This window comes from Schistocerca cancellata, chromosome 2 (assembly GCF_023864275.1).
Source record: "Schistocerca cancellata isolate TAMUIC-IGC-003103 chromosome 2, iqSchCanc2.1, whole genome shotgun sequence".
Lineage (NCBI taxonomy): Eukaryota > Metazoa > Arthropoda > Insecta > Orthoptera > Acrididae > Schistocerca > Schistocerca cancellata.
In genome coordinates, this window is record NC_064627.1 from 998,965,292 (window position 1) to 998,985,326 (window position 20,035).

The window sequence follows — 20,035 nt, forward strand, 5'->3', positions numbered from 1 at the left end:
ATGTTTATGTTGGTTAAAATACGGTAGATATGCAAATGCTTAAATTAGCAAAGTAATATTTTACGGGAATTTATTGTCGTACATCATGTGGAAGTAAAATAACACGTTCAAAATGATTATGAGGATGTACTGCTTCACAGGGGGGCCCTAATTTATCAGAGCTTCGAACCTCTCGCGGTCTTAAACAGGCCTTGAAAACAAACGAACAAGGACGGAGTTGAGCCACAGTTTTGCCTAGCGTGCCCTATCCGAAACGTCTATCAATACGAATGCCTCACATCAGCTGCTGCGCTAATGATGCTGTGTCACGTTAATTGAAACTCTTTCTCGCAGTCTATAGAGGGGCGCGAATTCCGAAATCCGACTGCTTGCCGTTTTGTTTCCTAGGCCCATTTCCGCTTCCGATTGCCCATTTGGCGGCACACAAAGCGGACGCCGTGTGCAGCCGGGCCACGGTGAACAATAGGTCGCCTCGTGATTGTTCGGAAACGTCTGGCGCAGCTGGCGTTATTTTGTCGCCGCGGCGATACGTAATCGAATAAAAGCCGCTCTACGGCGGTCCACGTCCAACTCTGAAGTCCGCGGCTGCACCCCCGACCCCCACGCACAATTGGCGCCGCCCGAGGCGCCACGTTGAGGTCATTGCGTGGCGGTCCCTCTCTGTCCTGACGCCTCTCTCTCTTCGTCTTTCCGCGCCACGTTCGCCATCTTCCCTCTCCTACTCAGCCGCGCCTTCTCCTTTCACGTCTCTGTACCCCATACCCTCTGCCTGCGGTCGGCAAATTTCGTGGGAAGTTCCAGACTTTCAATTTAGCACACAGCTTGTGCAATGACCTTTCTTTCTGTAGACGATACGAATCTCAAAAATTACTTTTCAGGCAAGATTTTTAAATATGAGTTAAGAGGTTTTCGTATTACGTGCCATTTAGCAACATTCTGAGATTGACAGATGTATATTTCAATCGCACGTTTTCTAATAATGGGATATGTGACGGGAAGTCACATATACATTGATACTTTTATCGGTTGTAAAACCTACTTAACATATTTTATGAATATAATTAGTATAAAAGATACAGTTAATTTTCTTGAAACAACTGATATGCAGCGATAATTTAAGAGTAGCATCTTCATTTAATAAATATCTATGAAAATAAAAAAGGATCGAAAAGAGACGCAATTGTACAGCCGAGGAGGAAGGACGTACTTTATGGTACACACACTGTATTGTTTCGCGATACGGAAGGCAGCCATTGAGCGGCTACACATATTTTATGTACGTTATTCGGTATTCTGCTAAAATAAACTAATTATTGTTATCACAAAATGAATTCTTTGTAATAGATGTTACCTGGAATGGTCGCGGCAGCTAATTATTTTTAATAATCATTTTTCAGTTAATTGCACGGCGAGAAGCTCATCTTCCGATGCAGCCTCTGGTCGGCCATTACGCGCCGACGCATTAATTTATTTTTCAAAGCGTTTACAGTAACTGTGAATGCGAGAGATTTCGTTGTAAGAACTTTTCTAAATTGCAACAGATAATTAAATAACGCTGAAGTTCATTTTGTAAATTATACAGATTCCATGAGTTCAGTAAGTTTTATCTTGGCCGCTCCACGGCAACAATCGAAATTCTCTCGAGCCTTCGTTTGCAATCAATAAATAGAAATTAACAAAATTACAGTCGATTCAGGTGACGGCAACTATATTTTACAGTGTGTAAACTTTTAGTTGGCAGACCTCTCCCTAGTCCTGAATCGGTAGAAGTCGGTAAACGTCGGGAGGCTTCGGTAGGCACGCAGTTTCGACTGCTGCCAATATTACGTAGCTGACTGTGTTTTACAAGGTAGCCATTGTCGTCTGCTTCGTTATTGTTTTGCGCTGTGCTGTTCTGCGTGTTTTTGTCGTGCAGTTGTGCTAAACATTATCAAAATGAGTGAAGAGGCAGTTGCTGGCCCATCTCGGGAGTCGCCAACAACCCCTACCGGTAGGCCTACGGTTAGAAGGAAACCAGTATTACGTAGCGATGCTCGAAAATTTATCGGATGAATGGTTTGTGAGCGCATAGTAGACAAACATACATACATTCATTTATAGATTTTAATGTACATGATGATTTCTGTTTCGTTTACGAACAACATTTAAAGCGAGTTTTACTTCCAAGCCTTTCGTCTGCGTTCGTGTAAGCATGACGCGCAATTTGTAGTGCCAGCACTGCAACTGGTAGGCGTGCCTTGTCTCCCCCCCCCCCCCCTCCCACCAACGGCTACTCACTCCTCACCAGCCAATGCTTGCTTCCTCCTCTCCCCGCACTCCCATCACAACTCTGTCGTCTTACAGTTAACACACTGTAGTCACCACGTTCAAAATCTAAAGTTGATACATGAATAACAGCGGCTCTTCAAGAACTCGTCTCATATTTAATTATGCACGTACGTAAAAGTGATGAGAAAAGATAATATCCCTAAGAGAAAGAATCATATATATCGTAACAAATGGCAACGTAACAGATACCATGTCCTAATAGACAATTCAGTATTGTTGATTACTTCAAAAAAGTGCAGTTGTGAAACAAGTAAGTATCAAACTCAGTTTGCTCACAAATATATTGTAAAAAGCCCGACGATTGTTTGTCTGTGGGAACAAACTACGTCACAATGCACAGTGAATGTTCAATAGAGGTATAACAGCTACAATTTTTTATCAAAATATAGTGACAGCCACTGAAACTGTAACACCATAGAGAGAACAACCGCAGTTGCCCGCAAAAGGCAAAGGTCCCAAGTTCGAGTCTCGGTCCGGCACACAGTTTTAATCTGCCAGGAAGTTTGAATTTCGGTCTTGGCTCACATTTTTTTCTAATTACCGCGTCTCGAGATATAGCTAGGCAATAATGGTGGTACGTACAATTCTCCATAACTGCATTTTATGTTTTCGTCCGCCGCCTTTGATCTCCGTACGTAATATACGTTACGACCCTGTATCGGTACCTTCTTCTCTCTACTTAGGATTGATACTGTATTTTACACGTCGAAAGACTTACATACGTTTACTGTGACAATGTTTTGTCATTCAGGAACTTACAGTTACACTCCATGACATGTCTCATTTAGACAAGGGCTGAGAACTATTCCCGAAAATCGCCCCAAGAGGTTACGTGCATCCACGAGATAGCAAATCATGATGACCCAGAGTCTTCCGAACGGAGTCTACTGTCATATCGTCTGCGCAGCTCTCGCTAATAAAGGCAAAGAATTACGAAATGATATATGCTTCTCTTTTGTGCCAACTGATGCGAAATACACGCCAACAGAATATGTTTCCAAATCTCACAGATAGTGTGTATTATCTCGTTAGTGTAGAAGTTTCAGTCGTTAAGGTGAAGAGACGCCAAAGAGCGAGCCTGTAATACCATTGTTGCGCCAAAATCTCGTAGAAGCTTTGCTAAAATTTTTCTCTCTGTATAAATGTTTGACTCAGCAAACAGCAGCTACATATGAGTTTTGAAAATTTAAATTTACTCTATATTTTTAAGTAAAGTAATCCTATAGAGCAATGTCGGCGGGTGGCAAATAACGATTTTCATCCAAACACAGAACTGTGAAGAGGTCCATGACTAAGGAATTTATTGCTAGCACACTCGAGCAGACGTAATTTCGATGGATTACTCACGCGCTGCCTGCGATATTTAAGCTATAATAGAATGTCAGACCAGAGAGCAGTGTTGACTGCAGTAGGAACTGTGTGGCAGTAGGAGTAAGTAGTTGCTAGGAGTCTGGTGTATGGAGTTGGCTGGGCCAGTCGTGGGGAGCGATGGCGGTGCCTGAGCGACGTAGTATAAGGTAAAAGCAGCCTCGCGCATATGCAATAATGTTATATCAAGTCCCATGCAAATGTTTAAAAAAATCTCTTAATAATAATCCTTCTTATAAAAAGTAACTTGTGACAATCATTCATCTTAATTTAAAGAATATACTAATTTCTCCAATCAATGGTCATCCTGATTATTGTAAAGAAAAAACAGTTGTTTCATTTTATGTATGACAAATCTATCGGTCAACACTGCACTGAGCTGTGCCAGAAAAGTTTCTTATAGGAGCAGATATATACGCGTTATCCGGCGACCTTATTGAAGTAAGAATTTTCACTTTATTCAGAATGATCTTTCAGGGCCATGACGCAGCGCTGCTGACGTCCAAATTTCCCAGTTCAGATTCTCAGTCAGTTAATTATTGAAAGGTTATAAGTGTGCCACAATTTTATTGAGAGGATAGTGACACATTATTGTGAGGTTACGGAATAATAAACTGTTGTGAGGTTAAATTGAACGCGAATGCTATACATATTTTTTCTATTGGTAGGTTTCGGAATTCATCTGTTGGTAGGTTATACTAAAAATGAATAATATAATTATTTTTTACTCTTGGGAGGTATTTTTAACTGTGTTACGTTGAATGTGAATGAATGCTATTACACATATTTTTTCTGTTGGGAGATTACAACTGGCTTTCAAAATTACTACTGTTTTTTGTTAACAATATGAAAAGTAAAAGGACTGAAGTGTTTTTGAGTAATTTCGTCGTAAGAAGAAACGGGAGAAATTTTTCTATAATGTCCGACACATTAAAACAGTCATGTCTTGATATGGGGAAATTCAGCTGTCCCTACCGATGTCGGTTTACGCAGCCCGAAATGTTCTAATTCGCCTTCAAACCGACGAGCGAAGTTTTCATATGCTCTCGCTTTCTGTGCACAAACCATTAGTAATAGATAAAAAACGAACGGGACATTTTCGTAGGTAATGTGTGCGGTGCCGTCGACCTGCCAAGAAGCAAAAACTTGCCCCAGCGATTTAAAAAAATATTGTCCAGGTGCTAATAGGACTCGTGCACTGAGAGTTCCGTACAAGCTTAATTGTAGTAACGTGCCTACTCGTCTATTGTAGGGTGACTAGGAAGCTGTTTTCTCGGACCGCTAGACAACAATTCAAGCTAATAGTATTAATGGAGTTTATTATTGTAAGTTAACATGACAGTACTTAACATTGCGTATTAACAAAGGTGTGTCGCAAGCAAATGGCGACAAGTAAAAAATCAGTGTCCTTCGGTATATAAAATTTCAACGCATGGATAACAAATCTGTTCATAAGTCACTGCAATAGCGTTTGTATGACGGCTCGTCTTCCATTCAATCCGCGGCTAGACGGCTTGGCCAAGATGCCGCTCCTGTCTTGGTGCCGTCCTAGTCAGCTTACTATTGGCTGACGTCGTCTCACAGCCCTCTCTGTTATTCCCTTCTTCATCGTCGTGGCAGCGCTTGTCGTTAGGCCGGAACATTAATTACGTATATAGACAGTTCATCCTTTCTAGGGACCAAGCATTTCCACGAATTTTCTCTGTTGGCAATAGCTACCGGCAAGATATCGGTCCCAGGAATTCGGATTCGGATAACAAATGACAAACGAAAATTTTTTCGCGTGATATTATTACAAAGACACACATTTTTCGAATTTTTTTCCTTTGGTTGTTGCTTGAAACCTCGCTTTATGTCAAATTCCATGATTGTAGACCAACAGGAAGTACCCTATAAGTTTTGATGAGTGAGTTGACGAGTATCGAAATATATAACATAATCTTTTGACTGCATTGACTTAGAAGCTACGTTTACTACTCTGCCAAGGGACGACAGAATTAGTACGTTACGTAAATTTCATCTTTATACGTCTACCCGTTCCTGACAAAAAGGGTTTAGAACGTTCAGACAGACAGACAGATTGACAAGAAAGAGGTAATATAATGGTTAAAATTTCGTGAATTGCGGTACGGAATGGCCCAAAAAGAGCAAAAAGTTGACTGTGGGTGAGTGGAGTAAGGTAAATAAACTATAATATCATCCTACTCTTTCCCTTATGATAGTAGTCATTCATATGTGACATGTGGTTTCATTTTAGGTTTTCTTCTCTGAGAACAAGACGGAATTTGTGAGACGCAGGGGCCATGAAAAGTTACACGAAGAGTGCATAGTTCACCGAATCAAGCATCCTCTATCAACATTGGTTTGGTCTATACTAAATAGCAAAGGAAACGGTAGCCCTTATATTCTGAAAATAACGATGCGTCAACATTAGTCCTGGGTAATACTTGAAACTCGGTTACTTCGCCAGGTGAAGATATAGTTTCTCGACGGCACTTACATGTTTATGAACAACTCTGCACGCTCCCAGAAGGCAAAATGTATGACTAAATTTTTAAATGAGACTGGAATTCATGTTAAGAGTTCGACAGGGAACTCTCCAGTCAAGAACACATTTGAAAAATTGTACTGTTTTGACCTTGGGTGTTACTCAGCAATCGTATGCTACTTTCAACATGGGATTATACGGCCAGCCGATTGCGCATTACCGGTAGGTACATTGACCTGGGTTTCGACACCTACTAGGGGTGTCTTCATCAGAATGAAATGTTGCTAAATCGTAAAATTAGACTGCTAAAAATTTTACGATTTTGTAACATTTCATTCTGATGAAGACACCCCTAGTGGATGTCGAAAAATAGTCCAATGCCATTTGAAAATGTCTGGCAAATACTAAAGAGGGAGACTGTAAAGGTAGGTTACACTCAACAGAATCAGGCAGCTGGAAAAACTTGCCAGACGTGGTACAGGAAACCTGAATAGCGGCATATATCGAAGAACGGCATTGTGAATATGCCTAGAAGAGCTGAAGGTTTGATCGCTGATAAAGGACATACGAAATACTGAAAAATTTGTTCCTCTTCGCGTTTTTGAATAAAATTTTGCGTTTGAAATATTTTTATTTTGAAATAGTTTAGTAAGTTCACACGAATGAATATTACTGGTAAATAAAATTTAAGTTCATAAACTGGATAATAAAACCGCTGTGTCCATTCAGTGAGTGTAATAATTTGGCACCCACTGTACGACTAACGCTCATGTGTATCGCATAATAGACACCAACATGAAACGTTGTGTATGAAGTAGCGATGACATGCTATCGTCACACATCGCTTAAAGATTTCTTTATTAATTTGAAGTTTGAAAAGATGAATTCATCATCATGAGTCAGAAAATAGTACATTGCCAGTAGAATGAGGAAGGTTTGTCAACATGAAACCTACACGTAGCATACGCCGATGCAGAGGAGCAAGCTACTTGGGGTAGGGGAAGAGGAGACACTTTCGGAGATTGACGGGCACTCAGTTTCAGGCGGCAGGTAGCTGGTACCAGCAGTAGCGTTTGACCGTCACGTTGGGAGGGATACGCGCTTCGCCGCGCTTAATCCTGACGGACGGCCGGCGAGCATCGAGGCTCCGCCTGAATACAGTATAAACCACTTACCTGGGCCAGTCTGCTGCCGGAAAGCTGGCCCCGGAAGCCTTGCCTCCCAGACACCGGGCAGCATTAAGACTTCACTGTGAGGATTCCAAAGATCCTAAATAATTAAAGACAACTACTCTGCTTCAAATAATAAATGAAAAGTCTTCATACATTTCCTCAAATTATTCATGAAAATTTGGGAAAAGTATTACTGTTATAACCAAAAAACTAGTTTGTATTAGAAATGAAGAATTTCCTCCAGCTGTATTTAAGGCGTTGATTTTATTTTGGCAACTAGTTTCAGCGTTGTAACAACGTCACCTTCAGACCCATACACTTGTTGACGTCAACTGCGTGCGGCTGACACTAGAAGTCAGTGGTGAGATACGGACGTGCTGCGTTTGGAAGGTGGTTTTTATTTACTAGTTACTAACCACCTTCCACACGCAGCACGTGCGTATCTCACCACTAACTTCTAGTATCAGCCACACGTAGTTGTCATCAACTAGTGTGTGGGCCTGAAGATGACGTTACAATGCTGAAACTAGTTGCAAAATAAAATCAACGCCTTAAATACAGCTGGAGGAAATTCTTCATTTCTAATATACCAGGTGCATTCAAGTTCTAAGGCCTCCGAATTTTTTTCTAATTAACTACTCACCCGAAATCGGTGAAACTGGCGTTACTTCTCGACGTAATCGCCCTGCACACGTACACATTTTTCACAACGCTGACGCCATGATTCCATGGCAGCGGCAAAGGCTTCTTTAGGAGTCTGTTTTGACCACTGGAAAATCGCTGAGGCAATAGCAGCACGGCTGGTGAATGTGCGGCCACGGAGAGTGTCGTTCATTGTTGGAAAAAGCCAAAAGTCACTAGGAGTGAGTGGGGAGCATGAGGAATCACTTCAAAGTTCTTATCACGAAGAAACTGTTGCGTAACGTTAGCTCGATGTGCGGGTGCGTTGTCTTGGTGAAACAGCACACGCGCAGCCCTTCCCAGACGTTTTTGTTGCAGAGCAGGAAGGAATTTGTTCTTCAAAACATTTTCGTAGGATGCACCTGTTACCGTAGTGCCCTTTGGAACGCAATGGGTAAGGATTACGCCCTCGCTGTCCCAGAACATGGACACCATCATTTTTTCAGCACTGGCGGTTACCCGAAATTTTTTTGCTGGCGGTGAATCTGTGCGTTTCCATTGAGCTGACTGGCGCTTTGTTTCTGGATCGAAAAATCGCATCCACGTCTCATCCATTGTCACAACCGACGAAAAGAAAGTCCCATTCATGCTGTCGTTGCGCGTCAACATTGCTTGGCAACATGCCACACGGGCAGCCGTGTGGTCGTCCGTCAGCATTCGTGGCACCCACCTGGATGACACTTCTCGCATTTTCAGGTCGTCATGCAGGATTGTGTGCACAGAAGCCACAGAAATGCCAACTCTGGAGGCGATGTGTTCAACAGTCATTCGGCGATCCCCCAAAACAATTCTCTCCACTTTCTCGATCATGTCGTCAGACCAGCTTGTGCGAGCCCGAGGTTGTTTCGGTCACACGATGTTCTGCCTTCATTAAACTGTCGCACCCACGAACGCACTTTCGACACATCCATAACTCCATCACCACATGTCTCCTTCAACTGTCGATGAATTTCACATGGTTTCATACCACGCAAATTCAGAAAACGAATGATTTCACGCTGTTCAAGTAAGGAAAACGTCGCCATTTTAAGTATTTAAAACAGTTCTCATTCTCGCCGCTGGCGGTAAAATTCCATGTGCCGTACGTTGCTTCCATCTCTGGGACGTATTGACATTGAACGCGGCCTCATTTTAAAACAATGCGCATGTTTCTATCTCTTTCCAGTCTGGAGAAGAAAAAAAAATCGGGGACCTTAGAAGTTGAATGTACCTCGTAAATTTATATCAGCTGAGGTCCCACTGACCATTTCAATTATGGATGTACGAAGAAAAAACTAGTTTCCGTGGTAGATATCTCTGATTTTTTTAACAAATATTCGACACTTTGGTATATTTAACGTCGTTCTTATGGTTCTATGCCACAGTCTATATGAATGGAACCCTTTGCTGTTCGTCTGTCTATCCTACAGTTGAGACCTTTGTTTGTCAGGAGCGGGTAGACGGTATGAAGTTGAAAAGTACGTCACACGTTAAGCTGTACAATCTCTTGGCGGTGAATAAAATTTAAGCTTCTAAGTCAATGAAATCAAAAGATACGGCCATTTAATGTCATATATTTTGATACTCGCAAACTCACTCATCAAAACATATAGGGTACTTACCCTTGACCAAGAGCCAAGAAAATCGGTAAGAAACGAGGTTTCACAAGTAAACAAAAAAAATCCGAAATTGTTAAATTGTAGTTGTACCACAAAAAATACCTTAGAACGTACATAGCATTCACGATGCACGAAAGTATAAGAGACAAATATTAGCGCATGCAAACGTAAAACATAAGTTGTAGTTAAGTTTCTGTAAGTAAACAAAAGTGTTGTATTAAATCTTCTGTCTCTACATACATAAGCGTAAGTCCCCTGTTGACTTCTTTTTGTGTGTCTGGGCTAGTCTCAACAATTACCGCACAGACTTTGATACAGTCTTGGAATTCCCGAAACCGTTATCATGCCACTATCGATATGGACAACGAGTAAAAATTGTAGAAATTCTCGATTCAAGCAATAGTTGAGCTATCTGTATACATAATTAAGTTTGCTTGGAACCGTCAGTGGGCGAATTCTACTCGCACTCGGACAATTTTTACAATTACATTTGGTAATAGAGTGATTTGGGCTGTGATTTTTTCTGGAAGTTACCTCTGATTCAATATCGTTTTGTTGCAACTTTTGGTTCATGAGATAAGACCGGGCCAGTACTGATTCTGCATTAGATTCGAAAAGTTATCACCATTGGTTTACATTTGCCCCAAAAACCCCATTTATTATACCAGATAGGTTCTGAAAACTAGTATGCTTGCACGGGAAACATACTTCAAACGCCAGCAGTTGTGGCCGAGCGGTTCTTGGTGCTTCAGTCTGGAACCGCTCTGCTGCTACTGTCGCAGGTTCGATTCCTGCCTCGGACATGGATGCATGTGATGTCCTTAGGTTAGTTAGGTTTAAGTAGTTCTAAGTCTAGGGGACTGGTGACCACAGATGTTAAGTCCCATAGTGTTCAGAGCCATTTGAACCATACTTTAAACAAACAGTTCTCCGAGAGCTAAATAGATGGTTGTGAGGTATTTTCTGATGGAAGAGGTGATTGACTATGGGAGTCAGCTTCTACGATAATAATATTCCATACTTCTCGGTGTAACGAAATCCCTTAGTAGGTAGACAAAAGGACTGGAATGGATATTACCACATGTAGGGGTTAGTCAAAAATACAAAATGTCTGAAAAGCCACTTGCAAACAGTTGCAAAACATGAAAAGTGCCCAAATTATTTTTTTATATTCATCTGATATTTATATTAGGTTAGCCTGAACGGCAATTGTTATGAATTTCAATTAAAACTACTAATTATTGTAACCTGTTACTATTTTTCTATCCGCTGCTGTTTTATGAGTTCCTGTCAGGTTTACCGTACATAAAGCATCACATACTATCTATGTACGCGAAGGAACTTGCCCCCCTTCTTCCAGCGCTGTACCGTAGGTCTCTAGAAGAGCGTAGCGTTCCAAAGGATTGGAAAAGGGCACAGGTCATCCCCGTTTTCAAGAAGGGACGTCGAACAGATGTGCAGAACTATAGATCTATATCTCTAACGTCGATCAGCTGAAGAATTTTGGAACACGTATCATGTTCGAGTATAATGATTTTTCTGGATACTAGAAATCTACTCTGTAGGAATCAGCATGGGTTTCGAAAAAGACGGTCGTGTGAAACACAGGTCACGCTATTCGTCCACGAGACTCAGATGGCCATAGACACGAGTTCAAAGGTAGATGCCGTGTTTCTTGACTTCCGCAAGGCGTTCGATACAGTTCCCCACAGTCGTTTAATGAACAAAGTAAGAGCATATGGACTATCAGACCAATTGTGTGATTGGATTGAAGAGTTCCTAGATAACAGAACGCAGAATGTCATTCTCAATGGAGAGAAGTCTTCCGAAGTAAGAGCGATATCAGGTGTGTCACTGGGGAGTGTCATAGGACCGTTGCTATTCACAATATACATAAATGACCTTGTGGATGACATCGGAAGTTCACTGAGGCTTTTAGCAGATGATGCTATGGTGTATCGAGAGGTTGTAACAATGGAATATTGTACTGAAATGCAGGAGGATCTGCAGCGAATTGACGCATGGTGCAGGGAATGGCAATTGAATCTCAATGTAAACAAGTGTAATGTGCTGCGAATATATAGAAAGATAGTTCCCTTATCATTTAGCTACAAAATAGCAGTTCAGAAACTGGAAGCAGTTAATTCCATAAATTATCTGGGAGTACACATTAGGAGTGATTTAAAATGGAATGATCATATAAAGTTCATCGTCGGTAAAGCAGATGCCAGACTGAGATTCATTGGATGAATCCTAAGGAAATGTAATCCGAAAACAAAGGAAGTAGTTTACAGTACGCTTGTTCGCCCACTGTTTGAATACTGCTCAGCAGTGTGGGATCCCTACCAGATACGGTTGATAGAAGTGACAGAGAAGATCCAACGGAGAGCAGCGCGCTTCGTTACAGTATCATTTAGTAATCATGAAAGCGTTACGGAGATGATAGATAAACTCCAGTGGAAGACTCTGCAGGAGAGACACTCAGTAGGTCGGTACGGGCTTTTGTAGGAATTTTGAGAACATACCTTCACCGAAGAGTCAAGCAGTTTATTTCTCCCTCCTACGTATATCTCGCGAAGATACCATGAGGATAAAATCAGAGAGATTAGAGCCCACACAGAAGCATACCGACAATGCTTCTTTCCACGAACAATACGAGACTGGAATAGAAGGGAGAACCGATAGAGGTACTCAGGGTACCCTCCGCCACTCACTTGCGGAGTATGGATGTGGATGTAGATGTAGAAACCCCTGAAAACAGGAAGAATTATATTAATTAATAAGACATGTATGTTTGATGGGTACGACTTTTTAATAAGATTTGGCACTGTCTTGCAGTGATCACAGGCTCCATTTCCTGTCAGGATTACCGTACATAAAGCCTCACCTACTCTCTGTTTAACTGACCTATGTGCGTACTAGTTATACAGGGTGTCCCAGCGGCAATGGTTAATATTCAGGGATATGGCACGAACGACCACTGGAATTTTATAAATTTTTTTATTATTTACACGTCAAGTTCCGTAGGACTAAATTGAGAAGCAAATCTCCAAGGTCATGGAACATGCCAGCACATGGAATAACAACATAAAAGTAATAACTGATAAAAATAAAATGTATATGAACCCGAAAAAAGTCAATCCATAATTTGAAGTAAACGTAATCAACAATACAACAAGAATCAGCTTACTTTTTCAATGAAATCCTCGACAGAGTAGGAGTGACTCATTAGGAAACTCTTCAGTTTCGATTTGAAAGCGCGTGGATTACTGCTAAGATTTTTGAATTCGAGTGGTAGCTTATTGAACATGGATGCATTAGTATACTGCATACCTTTCTGCACAAGAGTTAAGGAAGTCCGATCCAAATGCAGGTCTGATTTCTGCCGAGTACTAACTGAATGAAAGCTGCTTATTCTTGGGGATAAGCAAATACTGTTAACAAGAAATGACAGTACAGAAAGTATATATTGAGAAGCCAGTGTCAAAATACCCAGACTCGTGAACAGGGGTCGACAAGAGATTCGTTGACTTACACCACTTATTGCCCAACAGCCCGTTTTCGAGGCAAAAATGTCCTTTAAGAAATGGAAGAGTTACCCCGGAATACCGTACCATACGACACAAGCGAATGAAAATAAGCGAAGTAGACTAATTTTCGTGTTGAACACTCACTTCAGATACCGTTAGAATAGTAAAAATGGCAGCATTAAGTCTTTGAACAAGATTCTGAATGTGGGTTTTCCACGACAGTTTACTATCTATATGAACACCTAGAAATATGAACTGTTCAGTTTCACTAATCATATGCCCGTTCTGTGAAATTAAAACGTCACGTTTTGTTGAATTGTGTGTTAGAAACTGTACAAACTATGTCTTACTGTGATTTACCGTTAGTTTATTTTCTACAAGAGATGAACTTAGGTCATGAATTGCACTGTTTGAAACCGAGCCAATGTTGCACATAACATCCGTTACTACCAAGCAGCAAACAGAAATATTAGAGGGCATATCATTTATATAAATAAGGAACAGAAATGGATCCAACACCGATCCCTGGGGCACCCGCCACTTGACCGTATCCCACTGAGACCCCACGTCACAGCCATTCTCAACATTGTGAATAATGACCTTTCGCTGTCTGTTGCTAAAGTAAGAGGTGAACCAATGGTGAGCTACTCCCCGTATTCCGTAATGGTGCAATTTCTGGAGCAATATTTTGTGATCAACACAATCAAATGCCTTAGTTATATTTAAAAAAATGCCTAGCGTTCGAAACCTTTTGTTTAACCCGTTCTATACATCACAGAGAAAAGAGAATGTAGCATTTTCCGTTGTTAAGCGACTTCTAAAACCGAACTGTATATTTGATAGCAAATCGTGTAATATAAAATGATCAATTATTCTTACATACACAGACTTTTGAAAAACATTAGCAAACACTGATGGCATAGAAATAGGTCTAAAATTGTATACATAATCCCGTTCTCACTTTTTATAAAGCGGATTTATTACTGAGTACTTTAATTGTTCAGGAAACTGACCATTCCTAAAGTACAAATCACAAATATGGCTAAATACAGGGCTAACTTGTGCAGCACAGTATTTTAATATTCTGATAGACACTCCATCATAACCATGAGAATGCTTAATCTTCAGTGATTTAATTATTGACCCAAACTCACCATTGTCTGTATCACAGAAAATGATTGTTAAATACTGTACATATATCTCATTTATCAGTAACAGAAATACTGCAAACAGCGAACTGACTTTATATCGTCGACCTTGTGCTGCTGACCAGACACTTCCTTCACAAATGACGATATGGTTTTAACTTTGTCCTATGAATTAGCTATTCTCTTTGCATACCACATACACTTTGCGTTCTTAATAACATTTTTAAGCACCTTACAATACTGTTTCTAATGGGCTACTTCAACATGATTGTGACTACTTCTAACATTTTGATATAATTCCCGGCTTGTTCTACATGATATCCTTATCCCACTATCCAGCCACCAGTGCTGCATATTACTGCTCGTATCCCGTTTAGAACGTTCTAATGGAAAGCAGCTCTCAAAGACCATGAGAAATGTGTTAAGAAAAGCATTATATTTATCATCTATGTTATCGTCACTATAAACTTCCTGCCACTCTTGTTCTCTCTTGCTGTTGGCTTAACTTTCCTACATAGTTTGTTATTACATGTGACATTTGTTTGAGTACAGAAGCCTTTTGCTGATAAAATTTGTGCTTCATAGTCAGAAAGGCCATTCGCCCTTTTACTAACAAATGCCCATCTAGTAACGAATAATGAATAAAAACTGTGCTACTGTTCCCCTACACCCTAGTGGGAAAAAACAAAATCTGCATCAGATCATACGAATTTAGGAGATCTACCAATATCCGTTTTCTTGACCCATCACACACGAAATTTATATTCAAGTCACCACATATAACTAATTTTTGGTACTTCCTACAAAGTGAATCAAGAGACCTCTCTATCTTAAGCAGAAATGCTCTGAAGTCAGACTTATGGGACCTATAAACAACGACAATTAGAAGTTTAGTTTCATTAAATTCGACTGCCCCTGCACAACATTCAAATCTCTGTTTCGTGCAATGCCGTGATAGGTCTGTGGACTCAAACGGAATACTGTTTTTTCCATACATTGCCACTCCCCCACCCCACAGTCAGGTAGTCTGTATCCTGTTAAAGGAAGCCACTGAACTGTCAAATTATTTAAGTGGTGTTCCGACTCACCAATAATTTCCGAGTCAACATATGTAAGTAGTTCACTAACTTTATCTCTATTACCTCTTATATTTTGATGAAATATGCTAATTCCTTCTCTACTTGGAAACATGACATTCACTGAAGGTGAGCCCTTAGAAGAGGGTATTGCTTTAAATAGCCATACCTATCAGCTGACTTTAGTCTAAAAACGGTGCACCTCTAACACCAACTACTACAGGACTTATTCCTGTAGTAGTTGGCCAAGATGTAAACATGGGCTCTAAAATTCGTGCAGTAAGAGCTCTGAGCTCTTCTTCATTTTCGATAGTGCGAAACTAAATTTCTTTCATCGCAAGCTTGTTGCATTCCAGATTTTGAGAGGTAGTATTACGAATCGAAACAACAATAACATATTCAATAAACGTGGACTATAAAGCGTGTAGCGTAAGAGGTGAAACACACCTTCTCTACTTAACAACCGCTCACAGTCCTTAAGGTACGGATTTAGAGCCTGTGTTTACAGGATATTTTGTTGTTTTTGTCGGTACTATCTCCTCCCTGAATGTGGGAAGCGAAGAACCTGCAGTAGAGAGATTTTTTTCCACAGCAGTGATGATGAAGGAGTACCCATAGCTCTCAAGGTATGCTTTTTAGAACGTATGTGTACCAAACTTCTTTGCTTCGTAGCATCGTTCGTGTCATATGCCTGAACACTGAAAATTCCGCCTGAGACACACAGTGCGTGCTGTAAGGATTGTGGGAAAAGCAAGATGTGACCACTGATAGACAGTGCAGGCTGTTACCTACCTATATAGTATACAGTACCACACACACAAGCCTTTCTAATTGACATAAACAATTTAGGCTGTGGAGGTTTCACTCTCTTAAACGCTTACTGTAAAAAATTTATTGTAACAAATTACAGTCATTTGTAATGTCAATGTTAGAACTTTTAAGTAAATTGTGTATGTAAACTACCTACCGCATTCAGCGATTGTAGAGGTGACAGAAAACCTGAATTATTTTTAACTCTGGAAGGATAAATTACAGTACTGCTCCACCTTTCTGTTAGTTCCGTACTTTACAATAACGGTCGGGAATGGTCGCTTTCAGATTCATATACAGTGCAGTAGCTCGTGGAGTATGCAGCGTGAGTCACCTAACATTACCGCTGGATATATTTCGTAATGGGGTGAGGTACACGTACACACGTGGTTTCCGTTTTCAATTACGGAGTGGAATAGAGTGTGTCCCGAAATGTCAGGCCAATAGATGTTCAATGTGGTGGCCATCATTTGCTGCACACAATTGCAATCTCTGGCGTAATGAATGTCGTAGACGCCGCAGTACATCTGGTGTAATGTCGCCGGAGGCTGCCACAATACGTTCATATCCTCTGGGGTTGTAGGCACATCATGGTACACATTCTCCTTTAACGTACCCCACAGAAAGAAGTCCAGAGGTGTAATATCAGGAGAACGGGCTGGCCAATTTATGCGTGCTCCACGTCCTATAAACGCCCGTCGAACGTGTACCTCACCCCTCATGGTAATGTACATGTGCGTCAGTGAAAAAGACCAATAAAAAGGTGTTAGCATGTGGACGTAATGTGCTGTTCCAGTCTCTTCTGTACCTAAGGTCCATCACCGTTCCCTTTGGATCCCTACGTAATTCGGCGCTCTCCGATACACACGATCGAAAAGCGGAGGAGTGGTACTCAAGCGTCAACTTTAGGTTACAATATCTCCGGATGTAATTAACATTTTACAACGCAACAAACGGCACTGATTACGTATTTGTTTATATGTTCAGATGTGCTAACAAAACTAACGGGGTTCCTTTAAAAAAAACGTAGGTTTGTGTTAAAAAACATACTTCCGTGCATTTTTTATGGTTTGTATTAACCAATTACACTAGTCCCTCTCCTCACGTTCGGTGTGTGGAATCGATTCGTCATTATTTGGTGTGGTTTACGAAATATATCCAGCGGTAACGTTAGGTGACTCGCCCTGTATATGCAGGTATGGTTGTTCTGTAATCTCTTCAGTAAATAACTTGTGATGAAAAATTGGAGAGCTAATATGTGTCTGACTAATTCTTCCTCTCAAGTTACGGTCAGTCCCAGACCACGTTTCCACAGACCCGAAATAAATTCATATTCCTGTTGAATCTTGATAAAAATTTAGCAGCACTTTCACTCGTAGACAAGATGTATTATCGTTACGGACTTACATTAAACTCAGTTGAGAATAGGTTCCTCCGTGACATGCACGTACTATCTAAGAATACGTGCTCACCTGTTACTTAAGCAGTTTATTCTACACTAAACACTGGCTATCATTACGCAGTTACAGAAATCCACTGTCGTAACAAACCAGTTGCGTAGCTGGGTCTGATTATACCGCAGATTGATACAGTTACGAAACGCCATAATAAAACAGCTAACAGTTGGATGCTCCTGACAGTAGCTCATTCATCACAAATGTCATTCATCTTCAGAGTAACTTCATATCATCTTTTTCTTATGCAAAAAGCGATAACTAGCGTGGGACACTTTCACATTTAGTGGAGGCGGGAAAACGTCAGCGCCAGCATGTTGGAACGGGTGTCCTATTTACTGCTGCGGAGCGTGAGCCGTCGATAACGTGATCGAAGACGGCGACACGGGACAATATGCTGCGTCGTTTATTCTGAATGGTGAGCTGGGGTCGCTGGTGCGGCTGACAGTCTGCCTATGAGTTTATTGTCCGTCCTCTCCATATCAAAACAAACAATACCATGCCCATTTGGCTCCAAAACCCGCTTGTCATTCCTATTCATGTGCTGAGACCTCACCTTCATTTATTAGTGTTGTTGGCTGTTTTACGAAATGTCAGTACAGCGAGTGATGCTATTACATTCAGAGAGCAAGTGTCTCGATCCATAACTATGCTTCAGGTGGTCGCAACGAAGAGGAGCGAAAAGAATAGAGGTTTTAATGCCCATATATTCGATCGTCTTTATGCTGTAACCACCGTTTTCTAAGGTATGCATTATTCTTTAAACTAAAACACTGACATCCGAGTCTTTATGCTCTGCCTCCCATAACAGAAAGTATTTCCGCATTCAAAAATGTAAACGCAGTACGTATTTTCAACTAGTCACATATCTTACATTGTATGGAATACACCCATAATGACACGCGGTACGCATGGACGATGCAGCAAAGTGTGAGGAAAGAATTGGATAGTGGGAGACTGAATGAAGTCTAGACATGTACGAATAACAGACAGTACCGGTATTTAACTTAAAGGAGTGTTAGCAATTTTTGCCATTCTAGTAGTGTTAAATTCCTTAGATTTAGCCACTCTATTAAAATAGCTCAACGCACACAAAAATATCAAATGCGTTTTTGTATTTACTGCCTCCTTAGAACAAATACTGTACAGCGTTGTTTATGTACTGCAAATTATTTCATAATGGTGACCTATGTATTACTTCTCAGAGTGTGTTTATCATTGTTGGTGTGTGCACTTATTCAGGTGCAATTAGAAGCAAGATTTTGGCTGAAAGTATAAGGTGTACATAAAACTATTACACTTCTAAACTTGAGAAATATTTTAAATGTTAATAAGCGCTTTGAAATCACTCATAAGTAGTACTTTTCAGTAAAACCTGTGTTCACCACTCTTTAGCTGATATTGAATTTTCATGTTACTTTCCACGCACATTTTAAATATTATAGAAGTACTTGAAATGAGCGTGTGACGAAATTAAGAGCGAAAGGCTGCTTGTTGGACGCTTATTTTTGAAAATTTATCTAGGCGCTACAACGTTTATGGAAACTCAAGATGGGGAAGCTATTTCGATGGAGGAAGCGAGCGCCCCTACGTGAAAGTAATAACTGGCGTACAGGAAAACTATTAATTCATCTCCCACATAATAACGTAGTAAAAAATCTGGTGATACATCTAGCCGATTTTGCTTGTGTAAGTTTGCCTGTGTGACGGCTCCCATTTCACACAAATCAAAAATGCGTCTCAGTGCATAGGGAAGGTGGGCGAGGACACGTTTCCTGGGTTACTGAGCGTCCAAACGTAATGTTGTAAGAAGAAATCCTCATCAATACCATTTACAATGATAGCCAAATATGTGTGAGTGGTTAGTGTGGTGTTACTATGTAATAGGCTGCAGTTTAGAGTAGAGAAAGGCTGAAGATTCGGAGCCACGTTGGATGTAAGTATTGAGAGCCGCTTGAATATCAACAGCTACATTGGAGTGTTTTAGATTCAGTCTTCGCATAATGTGTGTCAGCGAACAGTTAGCTTTCTATGAAAGACACTACGATACCACTCTTTTCCTTCCCGTACTTTCACATGTCGCTCATGGCGATGTTTGGTTGACACATGTGGGGTTTACAGCACTGCTTTAGTTGTATGCTCTGGTTCTGCGTACGGCTATAAAATGATTTTCCTCTTTGCGTACCGGGTAAAATATGTGTTCCAGTTCGTCGTACTGGCAGTACAGGAAATTATATTATCATAGACTATTTTATATCCGATTCAATGTGGGAATATATTTGTTAATAATGACAAAGCGTTATTAAACTGGCCGTAAATACACATTTAAAAGGCATATTTGCAAGCTGGGCGTTTATGTATTGCAAAAACATAGATATAAGT